General features: G+C 37.1%; 1 protein-coding gene across 5 annotated transcripts in view; it reads right to left on the bottom strand.

Annotated features, from left to right (window-relative positions):
- LOC117216718 (myocyte-specific enhancer factor 2) overlaps nt 1-24,453 on the bottom strand; it is a 70,652-nt gene that overhangs the window by 35,119 nt on the left and 11,080 nt on the right. For 4 of the 5 annotated variants that reach the window (XM_033463660.1, XM_033463669.1, XM_033463668.1 and 1 more), the window contains exon 2: nt 8,499-8,557. The gene's annotated coding sequence lies outside the window, so the exon portion shown is untranslated. Of the gene's footprint in view, nt 1-8,498; nt 8,558-12,227; nt 12,400-24,453 lie in introns of those variants that run through there. The other variant, XM_033463662.1, reaches the window with a different exon arrangement.

Genomic DNA, 24,453 nt, shown 5'->3' with positions numbered 1-24,453 from the left:
AACTCGAATATTCCATGCTTGTGAACCTCTCAGGTTTCTCGGCGAGAAACTTTTCGACGTGATTTTTTATGACGACCAGATTCCTTAGGAATCGGAACGAACTTTCCGAGCGACCAATATCATATCTAATACTTTTTTTTTTTACTGTTTTAACAGTAGTTAACATTTGTACGGGATATGAAGTACGTAAGACGCGAATTCGCGTCTGCAGCCTGCAAAGTAAATTAATTCAGCGTACTCGTACGCTTGTTCGTCTTATTGTCTCGCAGAGACTACGTGATACTTATCTTCCCCTTACTTTGTAACCACCTTCTCGCAGAAACAGATCTTATCCCGTTTAATTAATAAATTAAACGAAATTACATGAAAACGCGAGCAAGATCGCAATAGAAGAACTTTAGAATCAAGAATTAAAGAAGTTCTACCTTATTTCATTCTAAAATTAAAGATACCTTCTCGTTCCTCCGTTCCTTCCCAAGAAAAAAAAAAAAAAAAAGAAAAAAAAGACAAGAGAAGATATGAAAACGGCGAGGTTTCTACTATTTTAAAAATCTCTGTCGAATCGAAACAGAGACACAGACACCTAGTGTTCCTTTCCCCGAAGAAAGTTTCTCTGTGCCAAGTGCGTCTTTAAAAAGGGGTGAAACCCGTCGATCATTATAACACAGTTTCAAGGTGGTCGAGTGACGAGCTACAAATTGATCCTCATTCACCCTTCTCTGCTCGTGTATGCGAGGGAAAAAGCGCGCGAGCACACCAAGCAAAGTTACCCTGAAATAACTCTTGCAGATTATGCGAGGTGAAAGAAGATAAAACGCGTATAAAGAGGCTAGTGAAAGTGCGAACTAATTTAACGTGTAAACTACTCTTGGCCTTTACAACGTTAATCTTCGCCAAAGAAATCCAATCGATCTTTTATTCTTCTCTCTCCTATTTTCTTTCTTTTTTTTCTTTTTTAATTCCTTTACGATTCCCGATAAAGAATGGTCATCCGGAGATATATTACTCAGAATTTCTTACGTTTAGCTTCTACAATTCTTTGGTTCAATTATTTATTCGATTATTTAATCACATAGAGGACGAAACAATTAGAATACGTGCATTTACAAAGACAGGCAGTTACCGAGCATAGACACTTGCAGAGAGAAAGGAAAATTAGAGCAAAGTATAAATGACGGAGCATAATTATACGGTAAATTAAAGATAAAGATAACGTGTCTCGTAGATCGCTCGCTCGAATGATGCATCACTGGTGAAGAAGAGATCTATGGGGACTGAAAAACTATTAGCTATAAAGCAAATATGATTTAGAATAATTTAGAATATAAACGAGACATTGAAACAGTAACGGGCTCCTTTAATGATTCGAGTGGCGCAATAATTTTTTAACGTTATTTTTTATTCGAAAATTTATCGCGAAATTAATAATTGGTACGTACTTTTTATCATATTCGCAACGTGTAGAACTTACGATTTAAAATATAAAATAAAATAATAACTTTTAAAGGTGATTTAACGATTCTCTAATCGATATTCGTGCATACTGATTCCTAATTTTCCATAGGTGTCCTAATAATATTTACGTATGGGGGTGCATGTGTGTGGAATTTCGAGGATTGAAAAATGAATTAGCTAAGACGACGAGATCAGTTGGAACGATGGATCCATGGTATAGCTTGGTTAGATATAGCGAGCCGATCACAATGATGCGAACGTGAACGAGGAGTAGGTATTCGTCGTTGTTACGTTCGATTTGGACGATGATCAAGGTGACGAGCAAAGGGCAGAAGAACGAATGTGACGTTCCATCTGCGTGTTATTCGCCGATCTACATTTACATACTAGGTGTTTCGTAGCAAATAAATCATCCAATTCGAAGAAAAAATTTCCCCTGCCTCGGCCTGTATATCTTAATTTTAAGTATTTATATTCTGTGGGAATTTATTCCTTCATTATCCTATAATTTATTATTACGTAATACATTTATTATCCCGTCCGTATGCTTTCATATTCTTCGAAGAGATATTTTGACGAATTTTACACGGTACATTCGAATAGAGTCTAAGGAATATTTCGATATTTCGATAAAGCACAATACACGTCGTAGATCTTTTCGATAGGATCTGCAGGAAACAAAGAACCAAGACTCTTTAGGTCGGATATTATTTGGTACGTTATTTTAATGAAAATTTCTACTCTGCCCCTTAAATATATCAAATACGTGAAACGTAGCTTCGAAAATAATCGAACAATTCGGAATGAAATTTTACCATCTTAAAAGTAACTTCGACCTTTCCAAATTTCTCTTCTTCCAAATATCACAGATATACATTTATACGCAATTATCCTATGCAGAAAGACTTTTAAGAATAGAAGCTGGTATTTGCCAATTAATCTGAATTCATTGAAAAATTCCAAATATAACTTGAAACGCGATTATTCCATGCAAAAGCATTTTTTAAAGATAGGAATGCTCGAAGTTGCAGAAATATTAACCGCTCGAAATTAATCCACGTTCTTCTAAATATTCCAGCTGTAATTTTCAAGTCGACTATCCCGTGTCCAAAAAACGCCAAAAATTCCAAATATAACTTTAAACGCGATTATTCCATGCAAAAGCATTTTTTAAAGATAGGAATCCTCCAAGTTGCAGAAATATTAGCCGCTCGAAATTAATCCACGTTCTTCTAAATATTCCAGTTGTAATTTTCAAGTCGACTATTCAAAAACGCTTTCGATGATAGAAATACGAAAAGTTGGTCTGAAATTTTTACCAACACACCCTGTATATAAAACGTTTGGCGAGTCGAATCGAATATTTCTCAATGGAAAATCTTCTCGGATAGCGTTGCGAGAAGAGAATTTGATTGCTTAACATCGGAGAAAAAGAAATTCGTTCTTCGAATCGAACAACTCACATGTTTCAGAGTGTTTATTTAAATTGTTCGAGAAAATGTTCGTAAAAACACGCAGACCGGCGTCCGGCAGACGCCACGAAACTTTTGCCAAGGGTTAATGAACAAGATATGTTGGCCGACGATTTCAAAATGTTATATTACGACTACGGCCAGATGCGATTGTCAAAATTGTGCTGGCAACGCGTCACAACCGAAGACTACAGGGTTTGTCTGACTAATATGCGCCTTGGTGACACATTAACTTTTAATATGGCCGACTAGTATAAGGGTCTTCTACTGTAATCTATTTTCTGCCTGAAATTCACTCTATTACGTTTGCAATATTTATTTGAAATTAATTGATCGATATTTAAACGTCACTGTAGAATATATCAGCCCATTGTCGTATTCTGTCGGAGTATTAAAAAAGATCAACTAGGATTGCGGACGATATACTCTTCTGTATAATTTTCTGCAATTTTCTGCATGAAATTGACTATACTACGTTTGCAATATTTATTTGAAACTAATTGATCGATATTTAAACGTCACCGTAGAATATATCAGCCCATTGTCGTATTCTATCGGAGTATTAACAAAGATCAACTAGGATTGCAGACGATATACTCTTTAAATGAAAAATAATATTTCTTAATATTATTTATATTTCGTATCTATATTTATAATACCTAACAACAATTTCTTATACCGATATATTTTATGTAATAGCTTCTCTTATTTCGGATACCGTAGAATACTATATATATATATCGTGGAACAATCATTTTTTGATAATTTACAGTGGCGATAAATAATTTAGAACGAGCGAATATTACGTCGCGAACTTTACGTAGCACGATCGAAGGAAATTGTTACGATGTTCTGGATTGGAAATTTCATTGAACTGAATAAAATGCTGACGAAGAAAAGGGATAAGAATGATCGAGGTGAGTGCGGAATATTTTCTTGGCTTGGGAGGACCAGATCAACATCCAAGCTTCAAAGCAGAGGAATGTAATATTGTTGCATTAAACGAGAAGACGTAGTAGGTACGATATAATCGATCGTATCGCGTTATTGTGTGACAGCGTAAAAGAATAAGATGTATAGCGTGGCACGAATATCCTTTTCCATAAGATATTCGCTCGAGTATTTTGACTACGATACATTCTAGTTGCTTTACGAGTTTTATAAAAATATTGTAAATACGTTCGAGCTTTTACGGCTGAGAGATAATTGTTGAAATTTATTCGGCGTAGAACCGAGACACTCCTCTTTATTTATTCGTGCTTCTTCATAAAACATGAACGTTATTCGTTAAAAACCTAATGTCACTTACGTCCATAGATAAAGCAAAGAATTTACGATACGATAAATTTTCTTCGTCCACGCTTTCACGAGAATCGCCTCTTACTTTGCCAGTACCTACAGCCAAAAATGTATTACGCGCTTCGTTCAATTAAATTTTCTATCGCTCGTTCCAAACGTTCGTTCGACTTTCTATCAACTTTGAATTACAATGAAATTCGAGAATTTCAAAAATAATTATTCGAATAATATGTCGAATAAGAAATCTAGAATTTCACCCGCGCAATCTCCAAAGCCATTCAGTTTCACTTTTTATCGTTCATTCGTCGAAAATTCGCTGTCGTACTAAGAATTCATCGTTCCTTCAACCACCTTACGAGGTCATAAACATAAACGTACGTGCACTCGCCAAATCCCTGGCGAGCGATTGAAATTCGATAATAATTTCAATTCAACGCTGAATCCGAAACCCAGAAAACCTTCGATGTCGACCAACGAAACAAAATTCTGTCACAAATAGAATTTTAGATCCCGCGAGGATCTTAGAAAATGGTGGGAACTTACGTCGAAACCTCTGCGACAACCATGACGAACCATGATCTCGCAACCACCGATGATCGTTCCACCCTTTAATCCACGTGGATTCTCCGCACGAATTTGTCCGTAATCACCATAATCGCGCCGGAACGTCCGAATATTTCACGATGTCGATAAAATTCACGAAGCAATCGAAACAACGTGGAGCGAACGTCCGTACGACGAAGCAAAACAGATGTAGAATCGAACGATACACGCACACACACACGATGACAATGGTGGAATGGAAGAAAATCGGCAAGCAACGTTGACGATGGTTCGACGGACGTCGTTTGAGAACGACTTATACAGGAAAGTAAGGAAAATGTCGTTGACGAATGATACGCGTCTGCCTGAGACCTGCACGTGAGAGCAAAACAGCTTTGAGGACTGTACGATACACGCACGATCACTGGCAGAGATGTATACCACTGGACCCAAGGAAGTGGCGAAACAACGTGGAAGATCGACGTCGGCGAACGCCACTGGAAAAGAAAGGGGAATAGGTCGACGTGTACAGACGACGAAGAGAACACGTTTCCTTGATCCTGCTCGGCGTGCAACTGGTCCCGCGTGTACGGCGGAAGATCGGGCATTTAGTGGTGAACCGAGACCAGCAACGGGAAGAGAAAGAACCGAACGAAAACGTAGGTCCGACAAGCGTGAAGAGACAGAGAGAGAAGAGGAATAGAAGATGCCGGTGTGGCGTGGTGTATTAACAAACCGCGTGAAAAGATCCCAAAAATAATTTCGGCGTGAAGAAATAAATCCGGGTGAGGCGGTCGCGAGGGTGCCTAAAAGAAGGTTCGCCACCGGGTGCCTTCTGGGAATGAAACCGGCATACTATGCTCGAGTTATAAGAAGAGCGGTGTAGCGATCGCATCGGCTAGTCGCTAAAGAGTTTTGCCGCCGCGAAGAACGGGAACCAACTCGACAGAACAGAAATATATTACTCTAGAAACCTATCAGACGTTTTTGGAACACTTACGAGTTGCTATGGATACGCAGCAGCTTGATGGCGAAAAGCGGAGGAGAGAGGTTAGAAGACTGTCAGACATAATTCGGACACTTAGCAATCGCTGCAGTCGCATGGGAACGTGATGGGGAAGAATGGAGAAAGATTGGATAACCTAGAGAGGCTGCTAACGAGTATTCTGAAACACCTACGGAAGCGACGATGAAGAAAGACAGAGTGGACCGAAGGAAGAGTAACATTCGATGTAGAGACCTGTAGGAAATGTTTGCAGCGCTGACGAATCTCTATAGCTGCAGAGAATCGTGATAAAGAATGGAAGAACGTATAAGAGAACTATAAGACATATTTGGAATAGCTATGGATACGTAAGAGTTTGATGACGAATAACGGAGAAATGGACCAAAGGAAGAGTAACGTATAGTTTAGAGTTGCAACAGAAACATTCGTAACATCTACGAATCTTTATGATTGCACAAGATCGTATCGAAGAATGAAAGAACGAATCGAGGGAAGAAGAGTGGATAACCTAGAAAATAATCAGAGACGTTTGCAACATCTAAATTGTATCTATGGATACGCAGACGTTTGATGACAAAGAACGAACCGAGAGAACAGTTTAGGGATCGGCTACACATATTCGATACATCTACAAATCTCCATGAGTGCAGAGGAAAAATCTATCTCAAACGTTTGAAAAACGGATACGCAGAACCTCAAGGACGAAGAACTAAAATGTGAACGAAGGGGATGCTGCAATCGGGCATCTACCAATCTCCATACTTAGAAAGAATCGCAATGACAAAAGATAGGAAACCAAGTGGAGAACGTATAACCTGAAAACCTACGAAAAATATCTGAAACACCTACGTAGGAATCTCTACGAATGCACGGAATCCTGACAAAGAACGGACAGAAGAAATGAAAGGAAGAATGGCGTATAACGTAGAAAAGAGGCAAAAATATTTGAAAGACCTACGAGTACCCACGGAAGCACAGAAGCTGGATGACGAAGTACAAACAAAGGGAATAGAGACCAATCGGACATATTTGGAACACCTAGGAACCTCTAAGAGTGGGCAGGATCGCGAAGACGAAGAATGGAAGAAAGAACGGCGAGAAGAAGGAGAAAGGATGGTGTCTAGAGACCCATCGGACATATTTGGAACACCTACGAATGTTTCTATGAACGCACAGGGTGGATTCTCAAACACTGGATACTGGTTTGCAGTAGTCGTTGTTGTTGTTGTTGTTCTAGTTTGTTGTTTGTATAGAGAATAGTCGACGTGAGAGAGAAGAGATAGTGATGAAGAGACCGAATATGCCGATGTGGCAAGGCTCGAGACGCAACGGCCACAAGGCAAAGGCAAGGCAAGCAAGCAAGGCACAAGCAGGCAGGACTTACCTCTGCTGTTTTTAGAACTCCACTCCCAGAACTGCGCGGGTCGAGCCGAGCCAAAACCAAAATACCACCGATATAGCTTTTCTGCGATGGTCTTTGTGTGCGCGACCAACCAGCTCTTTCCTTAGGACGTCCAACCGGCTTGCACCGGAGTCGAACGAACCAACCTTACCCTGACACGAGTCTACGACCACGAACATGGATGATGATGACGATGATCGAGACGACCAAGACGAGAGTTCAGACATTTCGATGGTGCATATAATAGTTTGAAGAATTGAATAATTCTGTTATTCGGTTGTTCGATGAAAGAAACGTTATCGAACCAAGCATCGGAATGTTGGAGGATGTCGAGGGTGGTTCTGTTCAAAACGACGACCAAGAATAGAAAAGTTTCGAAGGTGCATCGAGAGAAACTGTAGTCGTATTGGAATAATTTTTGTTGCTTTGGAATGTTGGAGGATGTTCAAGAATGTCGAAGGTGATTTTAGAACAAACAAAAAAAAAAAAAAGAAAAAGAAAAAATAATAAGAGGAAAAAAGAAGGAGAAACGAATGGACTTTCGTATTACGGGATTCTTGTAGGTGATATTGGTATGAGACAGTGATTTGTGAAAGGGTTATCATAACTGTAATTGATGGAGAAATTGGCAAATTGATTTCTTATATTGAAAGATGTTGTTGAAGGTGGTTTTGCCAAAATGGATTCTCCTTTTATGAAATATCTATAGGGGTAGTTAAACCTGGTACGAGATAGTGATTTGTGAAGGGTTATTATGATTGTAATTGAGGCAGGAATTGGCAAGTTGAGTTTAAATAATGGAATAATTTGGGTATTTAATTTTTGGTTTGAAGAGGTTTCATGAAATATTCTTGGCGTGTATTGACAGTGATTAACCTCGTGAATGACGAATTCTGGCTTTTGAAAGAATTTCCAAGTAGCTTGTCGTTAAAGTTTCATTGAATACTAATTTTGGAAAATTCTGAGATTTTTAGAAAATTGTTTTGAAAGGTTGTGTGTGAATAGTGCGCTACGAAGTCTTTATCGAAGCTGCAAGGGACTTTCTGCTTCGAAGAAGTATCTCTTTTTCTTTTGATAACCCAGTGACACCAGATAAACTAATTTCTTTGATTCACCATTTATTATATATTTGTACATAGAATATTATTTTTAAATATGAAATACTATCATTGTTTATGTCTGTTAGCGTACTCGCTTCGTTTATATTGCCGATTGTATTACGATTTACGAGCGAAATTTTCATATACTTTCACGTATTTTTCTTCCATATTATTTAAGTTGAATTTTTTCTCTTATTATGAAAAAATAAGCCACGAGTTACCTTTCTATTGCATGTAGGAGCCAAGATCCAGGGTCGGTGTTGCATTCACGACGGCGGTCCTGAAACACAGAAAAGAAGACATTCTTGATTTTTGAAAATTATAAAATTCAAACAAAAGTATCCAAGTTGATATTTATTTTATCTTTTATAAAAAAAAAAAAAGAAAGAGATCATAGCAATGGCAATATTAAAGATATAGTTTATCACGAGCCACGTGAAAATGTTCATCCGTCGGAAAGAAACACTCTTGAGGACTCAAGTTTCTAAGCCTTCAATTTTCTGAACACTCCGACTAATACAACTCATTACGCATGTACATAACACGTATCACCTTATATATCACTTTCGATTATCAGTATATAATTATCATTTTATACTACTGCAGTTATTTGTTTACAGAAAAGAGACAAGAAGTTGTACATGATTCGCCGAATAAGTAAATTAAATTTAATTAAAAGTATTTATTATCTACTCTTTCACGAACTGCCAGGGATCTACAATTACGAATAATGAAATAACAATATAGAAAGACACACATGTGAAATAAGTTCTAATATTGACTTCTATTGATCGAACTTTTGACACTCCTCGCACGAGATAATTCGAATTGGAAAACGCAATAAAACATTACTCCAAACCAGCCCAAACCTAAATCAAACTTAATCTAAACTGAACTCCTATTGAAAAAAGGCCGATTAAGATCATCGAATAATTGGAATCCAAGAATTACAAACGAAAACCAAAAGATTGCAAATCAAACAATAGCAAACCAACCGAAACCAGTTGAAACCAAATCCAATCTCACCTCGATTAAACCTGGAAAACATTATTATTCTCAAAATAAAAAAAAAACTAATCCTAACCAGCCAAATAATTGAAATTCGAAAATGAACCAAGATAGGAATATCCTTATGGACTTATTTTATTCAAACCAGCTCGATATAAATCGAGCAGAGAGATGGCAAACGAACGACATGACGTAATGTAATTCCTATCCATGCCTGTTCCTTCCAACTAAAAACCGATTTTCTTCCATCGGTTTGGCTCGAAGCATAGGTTTGTGAAATTCTCGACGATCGAAATCCGCGGCAGCTTGTCGTAACGTCCAAGTTTCCATAATTACTCGAGGGCAATTGGATCAGCGAAGCACCAGTCACGCTGGAAGATTCGAATGAATTCTTTATGCCATCTTCTCCGTTCACCGTATTCACCTTTAATCGGGTTAACGGAGCATGGAAGCTTCTCCAAAATAGCGGTCGTTATTAATTTAAGCCACTCTTAATACGGTTCCATACTGCCTGCCACCACGAAAATCGTTATCGTTCGTTCTGTCTTGCTTCGATCGGAATGGATCGCCATTTGAAAGATGGCAGAGTTCGAAAGTTCACACTATTGTTCATTTATTTTTTAACAGGTTATTGGATACAGTATTTGGCTTGTCATATCGAAGTTAAATGAATGTCGTTTAGGAGATGGCACTGTTTGAGCGTTTATAGAGAATTTACTTTCGAGTATATGAATATCTATCAAGAGACTTTTGAATGGAATAGAATAATTTTTGTGCAGGCATACACGAAGGGGAGAAACTTGGAATTTCCATTCTTCAGGGGATTATCGAGTATAGCGTTTGAGCTAAAATGTCTCAATGGATAAAGTGATTATTGCGCAGAAAGGAAAAGAGAGGTAGGAAATTTCCACTTTTTAGAGAATTATTGTACAGAATATTTGGGATCAAATATCTTTCTAGAAATTTCTTTACAGAAGATAATGATTTTTATGTAGCAACATAAGGATAGTTTTTTTTTTACGATATATTAAAAAATAGGAAAGGGTATCAGGAAAATTATATAATTTCGAAGGTTATGTAACAAATTGCCCAATTTTCAGTTACCAATCGTACCACTACCGATCGCTCAATATTTTTTTAAACCGTCTTCCACTTCCTCTTCAACGTCCACCATTATTACAGCAGAACACATACGTCAGAGAAGTGTCAGCTCAAAAAGCGAGCCAAATCTTGAAGACCAACTGATTCATTGATGAGATCATGCAACTAAAACCAGCACGGTCGTGCCAAAATACCCGGAAATTTTCTCTTTTCTTACTTGCAAAAATCATATATAATATATTATTATATTACTTATGTGGTGATCGAATCGTCGGAATATATCTCCGTTCTACTGTAACAGTTAAGGGTTAATCGCAGGATGGTGACAATAACTTCTGTCTTCTTAGAAGAATTGCAAAGCTTTAGATGATGAAAGTTTCAGGTCGTCGGATGAAAACTTCGTTTTCGAGGGATTCTGATGTTTTTGGTTCCCGAATTCACAAGTACAAATTTTACATAGCCAGATCTAAGGAAATTAATTTGTATATTTAGAAATCCGAAAATCGGAGTTTAAAGTTTTACAGAAAACCGAAGTTCTAACACAATTAACATTAAATTCACGATAAATGTTTGGAATAAAAATAATATCGGCGATAACTGGCGTCTGTAACAGAATTTTACATCCGCAGTTAATCAACTTCAGAAAAGCTAACATCATAATTCATTAATTCCAAATATGAAATTTACATATTCAAAACCTATTAGAACAATTAATCCTGGTAAACCCTATAAAAAAACTACAATTTCATAATTGAAGACAGCGTTAACGTTAATTTAAAGGAATTTGAAATTGTTAAATCAGAAGAATTGAACAAACAGTGGACACAGTTGGCGATGAAACGAAGTTTCCAGGGTGAAACAAAGGCGACAATAATTTTTGCCTTCGCCGAAGCCGCCGACTAGGAAAGAGGAAGGCATAAAACGACATTGCTCCGGATCGGCACGTGCCACTCGATAAATCTGTCGGCAGCTGACGGCACAGCCGGCTGCAGCCTCCCGCCTGCACTTGCGCTTTCTCCCTTCTTTCTCCCCTGTGTCTTAACGTTTCTTCCGCCCCCTCCTCAACCTTCTTGCAATCCCTTCGCTCTTACGTGAACTCCTCGCGACCCTTCTTCGCGGCCACGCCAAGCGTTACATGTATCTTCGTGACTGAATGCTAGGATCACATCTTCGAAGCATTACATTATAATTGGATGCGTATTTTTATTTACGCAGAAGTGCAAGAACGCACAGAATTCGCATAATATAGAAAAGTATATAAAATACGCAAAGTTTATCAGCTATTATAATATGAAATTTCTGCCACTCTAATTATAATAGATTTGTCCATTTATTAAATGAATATTTGAATTAAAACATTCGCTGTTAATTAGAATATAGCGAATCGCCATTGAAATTGCATCTTTGTCCGTGAAAAACGTCTTTATTTTAAGTAACAATGTTTCCTCTTCGATACTATTTTGTTTGCCTTTCACAAATGCACATAACCTATACTGTAAAAATTGCGTCAGCGTTGGTTAGCGTTATTACTTGGACAATGGAATTGACGCATAGAATGCGTCAATAGCAGCGAATGTTAATTAGTGCTCCTGGAACCGAATTTTGTTGTGCTATGTTCTCTTTTCGTTAATTATTTATTACAGAAACATGCTTCCTCTAAAGTTTTCACGAGAAAGTATAATGTACTAAATGAATTTATTTCATTAGAAGTCATAGAATTTGCAAATTAGAACCTTCATAAATATGATGTAATACATATCGATAATTAAAGAAAAATACATCGATAATGTGTTACTAAATTTTAAATTGTACGTAGCCGTATTAGAATAAATGATCCTAACCTTCACCCACAGTATTATTCGTATGATGAACCTCTTTTGCTATTAATTTTTTCCAAATGCGACTGCGATTGTCTTTATGTTAACAAGGTTTCCACAATAAAAAGGATAAAATATATGATAGAATACATAACAAAGATCTCAAAATATATTGAGATAATGGCAAATTCAATATACACAATGTGATTCGCGGGAGTGCCAACATGCGACTACCGAAGTTCCACTTCCCTCTCCAATTAGATCTATTCACCTTAAGGTGGTGTCGCTACAAGCGACCGCAACACTCAAAGCAAACTTTTCCTGAATTACTAAATTCCTAGAACTTATAAATTACACGTATGTGTCTAACAAGAATAAGAGGAAATATATTTCGATCTTTTCAAATTACTTTCTTTACGATTCTTAAACCTTCCATAGTACCTTGAAATATTTCTAGAATTAATAAGTTATTATCTTCGTACTAATTAATATTTTCTAGCAATTTTTATACAAAATATAGTTAATAATACAGGAAAGGCTTAAGATTTACTTCATCAAATTCTATACTCTCTTTCGTCTATTTTTTCTAGTTATTAATTATCTTATATTAAAGTGGTTTATATAAAAATTATTATATAAAAAACTTAAATATTCATTCTGAATCACTTTAAAGCAATTCTGTGTATTTTGCAGCAAGTATAATAAAGGAAAACTACGTGTCTAAAACTTCATTGACGTGTAAGAAACAAACATATCAAATTTCAAGATACGTTTCAGGATTACGTAAGAGAAGATTCACGAGGAAAACAGGAAACGAATTTTCTAACTGAACCATTACGTTCTACTTTACGACAAATAATTGTAGATTCGTTTCTAGGCCCACGTTCTAAACGATCCAGGAGGGCCTGCATCCCCAAGAGAACGTGTGCACACGTGTATAATCCACGCTACAGCTTAGCACGTACGACGATGCTTCAGTGAAGGGCTTCTATGCTTCTACACGCGCATTCATTCGTGCCTGGATTACTCCGCTTGAAGCTAAACATGGTAACATAGTGGAATTTGGACGAATTTCAAACAAAGATACGAATTTTGCTTATTACATCATCAAATTACTAATTACAACTTGTTTCTTTCTTCAATTTTTACATTCTTTTCGAGAGAATTTATCTAAATTTCAAATTCGATCGAATGTAAGTTTAAGAGGTTGCAAATTCCCATTTGTTCTAATTTACTATCGTTATGCTATCTGTTCCAATTCGAAATCGTTTCCTACTTTTCATACTTTTTACCGGAATTTATCTAGATTCTGATTTAGATAATTAAAATGGGACATAAAAAATGTATATGGTTACCTTTTTTTTGAAGATGTTACGTATAATTGATGTCCCGAAGAGGTTATGTTTAATTAAAGGTATAATTATGATTTTACGATTCAGAATATTTAATATCTCGTATATGAGGTCGTCTCTCGATTTTACCAGTCGGTATAAAGAATTTAAACATATTAACTTTTCTCTATATTCCTCATTGTACTGTTACACTTTAACCCTTGACATTTTCTTAACCCTAACAATTTCTTTGCACAACGAAAGACTTACGTTTAAGATCCCACGCGCTCCACATAACCTCAACCCTATCTTACAATAACCGCCTATGAAAACTTTCTACCGGCAAATACCAAAAGTTAAAAGTCGAACTATATGAAATATTTTTTCTAATCTTTTTTCTTACTCAAAGAAAGTGATTTACGTCGAAGTTCAAAGTATAACGATTGGTAGTTCAAAATACTAGTTAAAGATTATTTTATATGAACCGTGATTATCTAATTTAAATTGCCCGAACTTTATCGAATATAGCTGACATCAGTAGAAACGTAATAATCAGCACAAGACGTAAAAGCTATAGAGATCTTTCGGTACGCAAAGTTCACAATGAATCTTCGAAACTTAAACTTTATCAAAATGTTATCTTTGGAAGCCAAACTGATCAACTCTACTTGTTACCAATTTCACAATTTCATTACATAAATATACGATTAATATTGAATTTTCCAAAAACAAATTACTTACTTGCGTGCTTTCATTTATTACAATGAAAATGACGTAAATAATAAGAAATTTCAAGATTTTCAAAATAATGTTTTCAACATTGTCACCTTTTTCTGCTTTTCGATTTATGCAGTTAATGAATATGTGACTTCTGAAATATTGCCTCGTATGATCATTACTTAGCTACTAATGACTAGCACCAATACAAATCTAACAATCGATACTAAGTGTAATAATTATGCAAATTTGTTCATACGTAAAGGTCGGAATAAGTCTTGGAAACGTTTAAAAAAGTGATCCTCGGGAATCATCCCCGTGAGCGAGGCCGCAACTGCGCGTTAGCAACAGATGGAAAGAGCCGTGGTGCCGCGTGTCGCATATTACGTATCGCTCATAAAACGGCCAGTTATACGCGTACACACGGTACACGCTTCATCGATCAGCGTTACTTGCGTCATTGCAAGCCTGTCGTATACCTATAGCCAACGCAGTTTCTTTCTTCCCTTCGATCCACCGCGAAATTAATACGAAAACTAATTAATTAAAAAGAAAAGAAAGAATAAAAACCTAAAAGAAGAAAAAGACTTTATCGTTTATTCTTATTCTTCTCTTTCTTATTATTATTATTATTAGTATTATTATTATTGCGTTAGGTTTTCGTTCGTTACGAGCTTAGGTAACAAGCGGATTACAAATATAAGCAAAAGAATGGAAAAAGAAGCTTTCTTACAATTTTACCCCCATTAACAATAGAATAACGATTTTCTTTGTTGTGCCGATACGCATATCGATCATGACCCCTACAATTTCCAGTTTCAACTGGAAACGAAGACTTTTAAGCCACCCAGTAGTACAAATCGAGGGGAGGATCGTCGACTAGGAATCGTTCGCGGGCTAGAACGAACCCACGAGCCACGAGAGATGTTGGCGCGAGTGCAACGCGCCATATTCTTTGTCCTATGACACGACGATGTTAAAGCTCCGTGGCTAAAATTAAACGCAGCCGCCAGGGCTGAGTCTAAGACCGAGGCTGAGCAGGAGCAGCCGCCAGAAACCAGAGCACGTGCTTCAACTAAGTGACGTGTGCCTTCCTCCCCCTCCCCGCCGCGCCACGTTTTCCGTTCACGTTCCCTTTACCCCCTTCACTCGTTCCCTCCCATTCTCACCCCCTCTCTATCTCTCTCTCTCTCTCTCTCTCTCTCTCTCTCTCGCTCACTCTCTTTCGTTTTCGAGAAAAATCGAGTTTGAAACTTGTCAAGCGTACTTGAACTTGGCTAATTATCGACTGGGTTTGAGTAAATATAATCAGCAGCAGGCTTTTCTACGTGCGAAAATAAGAGAAAAATGTGGAATCAAATTGTCTCGTACGACGCTTTGTCTGCGAGGCAAATACATTAGGAAATTTATTACACGCTTGTACTAGGCCAACTCTTCATTGAACTCTGTTTTCTTCGAAACAGAGCTTCACGCGTAAACGTTTTATTCCACGTATATTCCTCCTGTATCGTGTATGAAGATTCGCAAGCACAGGTGAATAAAAACACGTAGATAGGTTCGAAGACGTTGGAGCTGCGATTGGCCAAGCAGAGAAGCGAATAAAAGCAGGCAATTATTTATATGACGTTTGGTATGCAAGATATAACGAAGAGGAATTTTTGGTGGAACGTGTACGCGAGTTAGTGATACGGTTGGCTTCAGGGGCAGATTGGTTGCAATCTGACCAGCTTCGAGATTGTTAAAGCTTAATCTGTTGGGCGTTTAGGACTATATTGTTTTGGCTGAGGTTTGGAAATTTGTGGCCATTGTAGCGCATCTCGAGAGTAACCTCTTTGCGAGGATCGATAACGAAATTTCCGTGGATAATAGCAATCAATAATGAGGAAATTATGGAAACTAGTTGAAGTTAGAGTAAATGATAGAATCGATATATACGTGAACATTAGAATTATGGCCGATTTCGAAGGCGATACTAAAATCAATAATTACATCTATGCAAATAATTAAACTAGTATTATACTATAATTGATAATATAATTAATATCGATATCAAAATCGATGATTGAGCTGGTAAGTGAATCAATGCTGTTTTATAACCAATGCTCGAATCGATATCAATGTGAATGTCGATATCAGTGTCGATAATCGAAACGATTTTCATTAAAATCGAAATATATGTAATGGAAGTTGGTCTAATTGCTGTTATATCGACCAAACGATCGATCAATATCTCGCGTGCGAGTAAACCGAACTGAGGGAGCTGATACAAACATCCTGCACCTCACACGTGGCCTCAACCGACTGTAGGACACGTGTTCCTCTCTCCTACAGAGACATTTCCCCATAAAATCAGCCTTTCGATAACCTATGAACGTCCTAATAGAAATTTGATCTCACTCCGTTTAAGATTCTCTATTCCATCAACAGCACGACCAACATTCCATTTCTTTACATAGGAATTAATAGTTTCAATTTCATTCACCAAACATTTCTTTTAGAATATCTTCGCCTATTAAATTGAAACTCAACCTAGAAAATTGGATGAAGATTTACATCATAAGAAATTTCAACCATTGATTCTGTTATAATCTCCATTATGTTCGTACCAATTACTTGTTTCAGATACCCTTTTACTTTATTATCCAATCCCTTAACTTGCTAATCCTCAGCTCTAGAAAGTACAATTCTGAAAATCTCAGTGACAGTACACGAGATTAAAACGTTTCCTCTTCTCTGAAAGACATAATGTTCTATGAGAGAATCTAATCCTCCGAAATACTACCACTTTTCGTCATTTAGTCATTTAGTAATTTATCAAGAGTGTCATGCGAGTCTATCGAGAAGAGAAAAGAAAAGCAAACAAAAGATCGAATTGAAATGAAAATCAGACGATCTTGATACAAATAATCAGGAAAAAATTTTTTATTTTAATGAGAATGGTAGCGGATAACGTGGCGGGAGGGCAGTGCAAGGAGTCGTAGCCTGCACGTAGGGCCACACGTCGTCGGTTATAGGACCCCATGGTTCGCCATGGCCAACGCGACGCGACCAGACACATATTAGAACGATCTGAGTCTCGGTATGTTCTCTGGTGTGTACAGAAACGAAACTAAAATGTTCACACGTGTGAAAAATAACGAAAAAGAATCAACCGTTATGTAGCGAAATTCTTAAAATTCGTCAAATTTTATGCAGTAAAATATATACCATGCTTTTGTTTATTTGATTTTCTTGAGCTATCGCCACAAGTTTTATTAGCTCTTTCGCACTTTCTTCGCCAGATACGCAATTGGTGTTTAACGAAGCCATGCCGGCTAGCAAGGTCACATCTATCTAACGAGGTACGTCTAATAATTGATACAACGATTGCTAACAAGTACGGAACTGTGAAACCGGTCGAGTAAACAACAGAGAATGTCGAAGGAAACGTATCCAGATAGGTGGATAAATTGTTTTGTATTGAGTATTGAGAGTATTGAGATAATCAATTACGATTCAACTGTAGCGTGAAATGTTTGTCTTGGTCGTTTCAATAAAACGATCAGATTGTTAAGGAATGATTTATTATAGTATTAGTATAATATAGTACTCTAATTCTAATAAAAAAGACACTTATCCCATATCCCAATATAAAACTAATTTTAATAAAAACAAATCTCTATTCTATTTTATTCTAAATAATAAACCTAATTTTGGAGAAAGGTAACCCAGGATCTTTACAAACCCAACTTCCAAATTTGTATCCCTCAATTCTTCTAAAAATTATAAACCTAACTCTGATATAAATTAGAAAACTCAGATTCTCCATTCCATATTCTCCGAAAAACTTAACGATCTTTTGACCAAACGTAAGTCCAAGTCCAAGGACCGAAGTCGACGATCACGGAAGAAGAAGAACAGAAAGAAATGACTAAAACGGGAGGGAATCTTCCAAAAGCTTCTATAACTGATCCAATCTCATTTCATTCTCAATCCCAGCCAGCTAAGCTAGTCGATATGATTCTAGCAAAAAATGTGGCAGATCGAAGGAACTATAAAGCTATCGTGAAAGTACAGAGCCATCCGCAGAGATTCTTCTGCAACTCTGTGTGTCCCTGTTTGAGGCGCGCGCAAACTGGAGCTTGAAACGCGATACTCGACGCGCGAGACGATACGCGGGCCGATTCTACTCGAAGCGAAGCAGAATGAACGCCGAGGGCCGGCGAAAAGAGAGGGAAAACGAGGTGGCGTGAAGGAAGAGGGTCGGGAAAAGAGGAAAACAAGAAGAGGGAGGCTCGTGAGTTGAGTGAACGCACACTCGAGCCGCGTGTACGCGGGAAGGGAGAGGAAAACCAACATACACGTACATACATAAACACATATAAAGAGAGCGAGGAGAATCTCGCATGAACTACGTTTATTCCAAACGTAGACTCTCTCAGTATTCTTCTTCTTTTTCTTCTTCTTCTTCTTCTTCATTTTACTCTTATTCATATTTTTCTTCTTTTAAAGGCTTCGTTCAGGGAAATGGTTTCGTACGAAAGAATTTTCTTAAGAAGCTTCTGTCTGAACCCTTTGTGTTTCACTTTACTGCTATTCGGTATTTTTATTTTAATCGACTTATATTTCATATTCTATAAAATAGCTTCAAAGGCTTTGGCTGCAATTTTATACTTTTATAAAACTTTGTTACATATCGACGCACATTTTATAATTAATTGATATCTCGTATTTTTCTATTTTTTTGAAGTTTTTATAGTAACTAGATTGCACGTGTTTATGCAATTCGTATTTTCATGCGAACAATGAAAAACGTAGGACGTAGGCAGGCAGATAGTTTTACTTACTGAATGGAATAACAACAGAGTATTGTGTTTACTTTTATTAAATTTTGCTATATTATACCAGAAATTTCTGTATAATTACTAGACTGAGGATGTTTACGCATTTATGAAAAATTCAAATGTACAAAAATATCTAAAATAATATATAAAAAGAACATTAGCTACAACATTTTCATCTGGAAATAATTATTTATATTATAGTATTTAATTTGGATTTAATTAATTTCTGTTTAAGTTTCATTTATTTCATTATATCTTAAAAACTATGAATTTGTAAATGTATGAGATGTACTTGTAGATGAATGATTATAATATAATAATTATGTTTGCATGTACAGCTTCATTATTTTATATATATAAATAAGTATATATATATATACATATATGTAATTTTTATTCGCTTACTAATTTTAAAAGCAAAGAATAGGTTTAATATGCTAAAAGTGAAAAGAAATGGAACAAAATACAGCGTCGAGTCAAGCAAAGAAGTAAGAAATGTTTAAGCTTTTCGCGATTCGATACGGATTTCATTTTGCCAGGCAGGTGAGAACTAATTAATTTGCAGAGAATAAAGGATAATTTACCTGCGAAAGATTCGAGATAATTATGAGAACTACTTTTCACGTATAATGTGATGTAATAAATAGTATTATGGAAATTAGGTAATTAAATCATAATAAGTAGTATAAATTGGAAAGAATCTAAAGGTTGATGAATAGAAGGAGGAAGTTTTTTCTAATGTTTGATGTCAATGGTTTTTTTATGTAAAAAAATGCATATCCTTTTTTTAACGATATTATATCACTTTTTGTAGAAATGATTCATGGAAATCGTTGGAACTAATCGATGGTTAAATTAATTATATACCGTTTAATGTCAGTTTATATCATTTTATAAAATTTAAAGATTTGTTTTACTTTTTCATTTAGAATAATATTAATTTTTCTTTCATCGAAGGGTGCAAAGAAAACGGAAAGAAGTCTGATAAAAATGGTATTTCTTTTCTAAAACCACTACCTACGTTCGAATATTTATCATACCACTTAAACGACATATCGTGACTCTTCTACAAATATTCGTATCAATATGAACAGTGAATGGAATAGACGAAAAGCTGTCGCACCACCTACACTTCTTCGAAATATTCTATTCGAGAACTCAAAATGATCATCTACACAAAATACCTTTTATCCATGCCACGAGAATAAAATTTGGAGAAAGAACGAAGATCCTACTTATGTATATAAAACAAGGCTCCTCTTCTGTCCTGATATCCTTCCCATATTTAATAATACGATTATTTATCCATGGAATCTATTAGTCAAATATATTCAATAATTGATCAGTCACACTATATTATTGATCTATGGAGAAAGGCAGTATTACCTATTTATTGATAACTCTTTTGCCCTTTGGAGTTTGAAGGACTTACATTCTTATATCTAGATTTCTCTGTTCGATTGATGAATATTCGATTGATTAATATTACCAACATTACATATAAAGATATAGTAAATGAAAGAAAGCCATTGTGCAGTTGTTAATATTTTGGGTCTTGGTTTAATGTGAAAAGATAATGCAATAGGATATATTGCTAGAAAATATTAAGAGCATATTTATTATCTAGTAAGTTATGGAAGTTTATGCTAATATAAATTGGCTTTTTAACATTAAAACTACCAGAGTACTTGAAATGGCCAATCTGCAATTCTTCATAGAAATTCTACAAGTTTACAGCCTAGCAAACTATGAACGTACGTACGAATTATCAGAGTAGTTAATAAAACAACACATTTGTAATTTGTCATAGAAATTTTGTAGATTCGTAAAGGCGCGTTTCCAAGATCTCAGCGAGCTTTTACAAACTTTAACAATTACTGCCTTCTTCTCTAGTCAGCTCATTTCCTTTCAATTTTTCCACGTCCAATAACCAAGAAAATGAAGAAGAAGAGGAAGAAGAAGTATAAGTAGGAAAAGAGATAGAAGAAGAGACAGAAGAAGGAGGAGGTGGAGGAGAAGGAGAAGAAGAAGAAGAAGAAGCAAGAGAGGAACCAGAAGAACAAGAAGGAGGAAGACGCTCCTGAAGCAAGATGTCCCCGTGGAACTCTCCCCTGGTTCTTTCCTCGAACTTACCATGGATTCTCTCTTCCTCTCCCTTTCTACGCGTGTGCACGCGTCAAACGCACACAGTAACCGGCACGCAACACATACATGCGAAACGTGTGTAGAGAGGGGGACAGCGGCGCGCGTGTATTACTCGAACTAGCAGAGGAAGAGAAGAGAGGAGAAACGAGCTGGCAGATGTTGGGCGCGTGCGGCGTCGAACCTTTTAAGGCGCGATCACTGGACGCCCGGCGTCGCAACGGCCCTCCCCGCGTCGCTTTCGCCCCCACCAAAGTCCACGGCTCTCCTCATTCCGTCTCTCTTCCTCCTTCGCTACACTCTCCACTTCGGACACCTTGAGAACAGACAAACCACGCGCGCCACACCAGCCTCCACGAAACTTCATCTACCTCTTCTACTTGCCTTCCTACCGCCTTCCTCGACGCTACAATCCTCTCCTTCCGTCGCGTACCACACCGCACGGATAGAGGCAGTTGAGCCTTTCCACTGTAATTTGCTTCGAGCCTCTTCTGCTCGTTTTTCTGCCTCCGCTTTGCGCTCGGATCGGTGGATTCGTGGTTAGGCTGTTGGTCCGATTGTGAGAGCGTTTGGAGAGGTGGAACAGGGTCTGGGGATGGGAGAGGTTTCACGAGGATTAAGGTGAGATTATGTATATGGGTGATGGATTTTAGGGGAAACGGGGGATTTAGTTTTCGCTGTGGGAGTTTCCTAGAGAAATTTTTCTAAGGGTAAAGATCTGGTACAGTTTGTTGGAGATACATAAATTTTTTAACGAACGGAAGAAGATATTTTGTCAATTTTATACGTTAGTGTCTTTAGACGTAACGTTGGGTTTAAGGGAAACAGAAAATTTGGATTTCGTTGTGGCAACTTTTCAGGAAAATTTTTGAATGAGGCTTCGGAATTATTGTTAGAGTTGAAACTAGTTCTTGGAAAGAAAGAAGAAAGATCGGAAAACTGTTTTGGGAAAAGGGAAGAAAGAGTGAGAGCTGTATTGTGAAATATGTTGCAATATAGTTACCAAATTTCGTATACTCGTTTGGTTCAATCTGAATTTACAGATAAAACATAGTCTTTAGAAGAAATTTAAGGTACAATTTTAAGTATGGCTAGAACTGACTTAAAACTCAAGTTTCGCTAAATAGAAGATTTTTGGTTGAACACAAGTAGCTAACATACTGCAAGAAAAATGAGGATAACATTTAATGAACACGTCTCTTCGAAACCACATTCCAAACAACCTAATGACGCCCGAATACCTTAGATAACATTAGCACCAGTGTTACAAGCTACTGGTTCCTAGTCATTCAAAACGCTCAAACCCTTTATACACAGCTATGTTAAGTCTATACACCCACGAAAGCAACATTTCAAGTATAATACAGTCTGCCCACGAAAATCACATTCCACGTATAATAGTTCGCGCACAAAAGAAACATTCGAAATATAATAGCTCGCTAACGAACAAACATTCCAAGCATGTACACTACACTGACAATTGTTAAAGAATCTCTATTGTGGACATTTCTATTTCATCTCAACGAAATTATCATTGGCGAAAAAAGTCTTGTAGGCTTAATAGATATTGTAGCGAAATAATCTTACAGACTTTATATCTGTCGATTATCTGTCTTTATATCTAACGATATCGTGACGAAAATCAATTTCGACGCAATCATTAAAAAAGAAATTTACAGACATAAAGATACAAAAATCAAAATGCCACCGAAAACGCGTAAATGCGAACTTTCTTTAGCTTGGGAATTTGTACGTTCTCTATTCGTAAATATCTCTCTAGATGTTAGTTCCTTAAGGAGCATCTCACTTGCACAGTCGTTCCTTGCCAAGTCGCGTTATACGAGGACGATAACAATTATTTAATCACAGGGACTTTGTCGGTATTGCCTGGTAAACAAGTAAAAAGAAAAAGAAGATAAAAAAATATAGGTAATCAGGGATGGAAAGAAAGAAGGACGGAGGCGTTGCACGTGGCCGATAGGACCACGTGGGCTTTCAGCCGACGTCACCGGCCGAACCGACATCCCATCGCGTATTGATTGAGAGTGGCCATGGTCGTTTCCATGACGACGTTTCTTTTACCTGTACAGTTCATACACATACCTACATCTACACAGCTATACATACACAAATATACACATATGTATATGATACACCTTGCCAGGTACGCAGAAGCAGCTACCTATCTATCTACTACGTAGGTAGCAATCTTAGGGGAACGTAGGTGTACGTAGGTGCGCATGGTACCTGCGCCAGGGACTGTAAGTTCTCTTTCCCAACCCTCCTCTATCTGCCTACGTTCTGCTCTCTCCCCTTTGCTCCACACCCTCCCCTTGTCATCTTTCTTTTCGAACCCTATCAAGCTGTCCTATCTGCACGGTGTATCGAGTGAATCGGATCGGATCCTCGATAGAAATCTCTGGAGCGTGCACGTTACCGTACCACGCGTGCAAAATTTATAATCGACCCCTCCGATACCGCGCCGTGACGCGTACGTACCCTCGCCCCGAACCACCCCCAGAGGCGACACACCCCCTCTGGTACCCTAGATCGGATACACTACAGTGTACCGACGATTATAGCGGATTCGTTTTGTGGGGCACCTTGCCGGTGCTCCTTCGTGGATATTGAGAATCCATTGTTGTTTTAACGTTAATTATAATTAGAAACGCAATAAAAATATTGTATACACAGCGAGAGGCAAAAGCGAGTATACACTTTGCGAAAGTGAGGTTCGTAAATTATCGACATACGAAGATGCTCGTAAATTATTCTCTTATCTATGTTTTTTATTATTAATTTGTATCGGTACATGCTATATATCTTTCCGATCAATTTTTAATTTGTACGACATATGTGTAAGAGCTGTTCGAGTAAACATCCCTTCGATCTATACTATGCTCGTTTTTGCTTCTCACTGTATACATACAGCAAATTCGTACAATTGTTGAAAGTTGCGTTAAAATTGTTATTATTGAATATTCTTAGCGCATACGGTTATATACGTATTGGTCAGAAACGATAGTATACAAATTGCAAAAATAATGTTTGTAATATCATCCCCCTTCTCTATCGTTCAATTTATGGAATTGATCAATGTAGCTTGAACGGCGTAAATGTAACTTAATAACGTGAAATATCTGCATGAGTCAGAACTGACCCAGCCTTCGCCGCCCGGTGATTAAGACGTATAGAAGCTTAAGCATCGTTTAGATTAACCAATTTACTTAAATTCAA

This window comes from Bombus bifarius, unplaced genomic scaffold (assembly GCF_011952205.1).
Source record: "Bombus bifarius isolate JDL3187 unplaced genomic scaffold, Bbif_JDL3187 scf7180000007973, whole genome shotgun sequence".
Classification (NCBI taxonomy): domain Eukaryota; kingdom Metazoa; phylum Arthropoda; class Insecta; order Hymenoptera; family Apidae; genus Bombus; species Bombus bifarius.
This window is presented reverse-complemented; position numbering and strand designations above follow the sequence as displayed.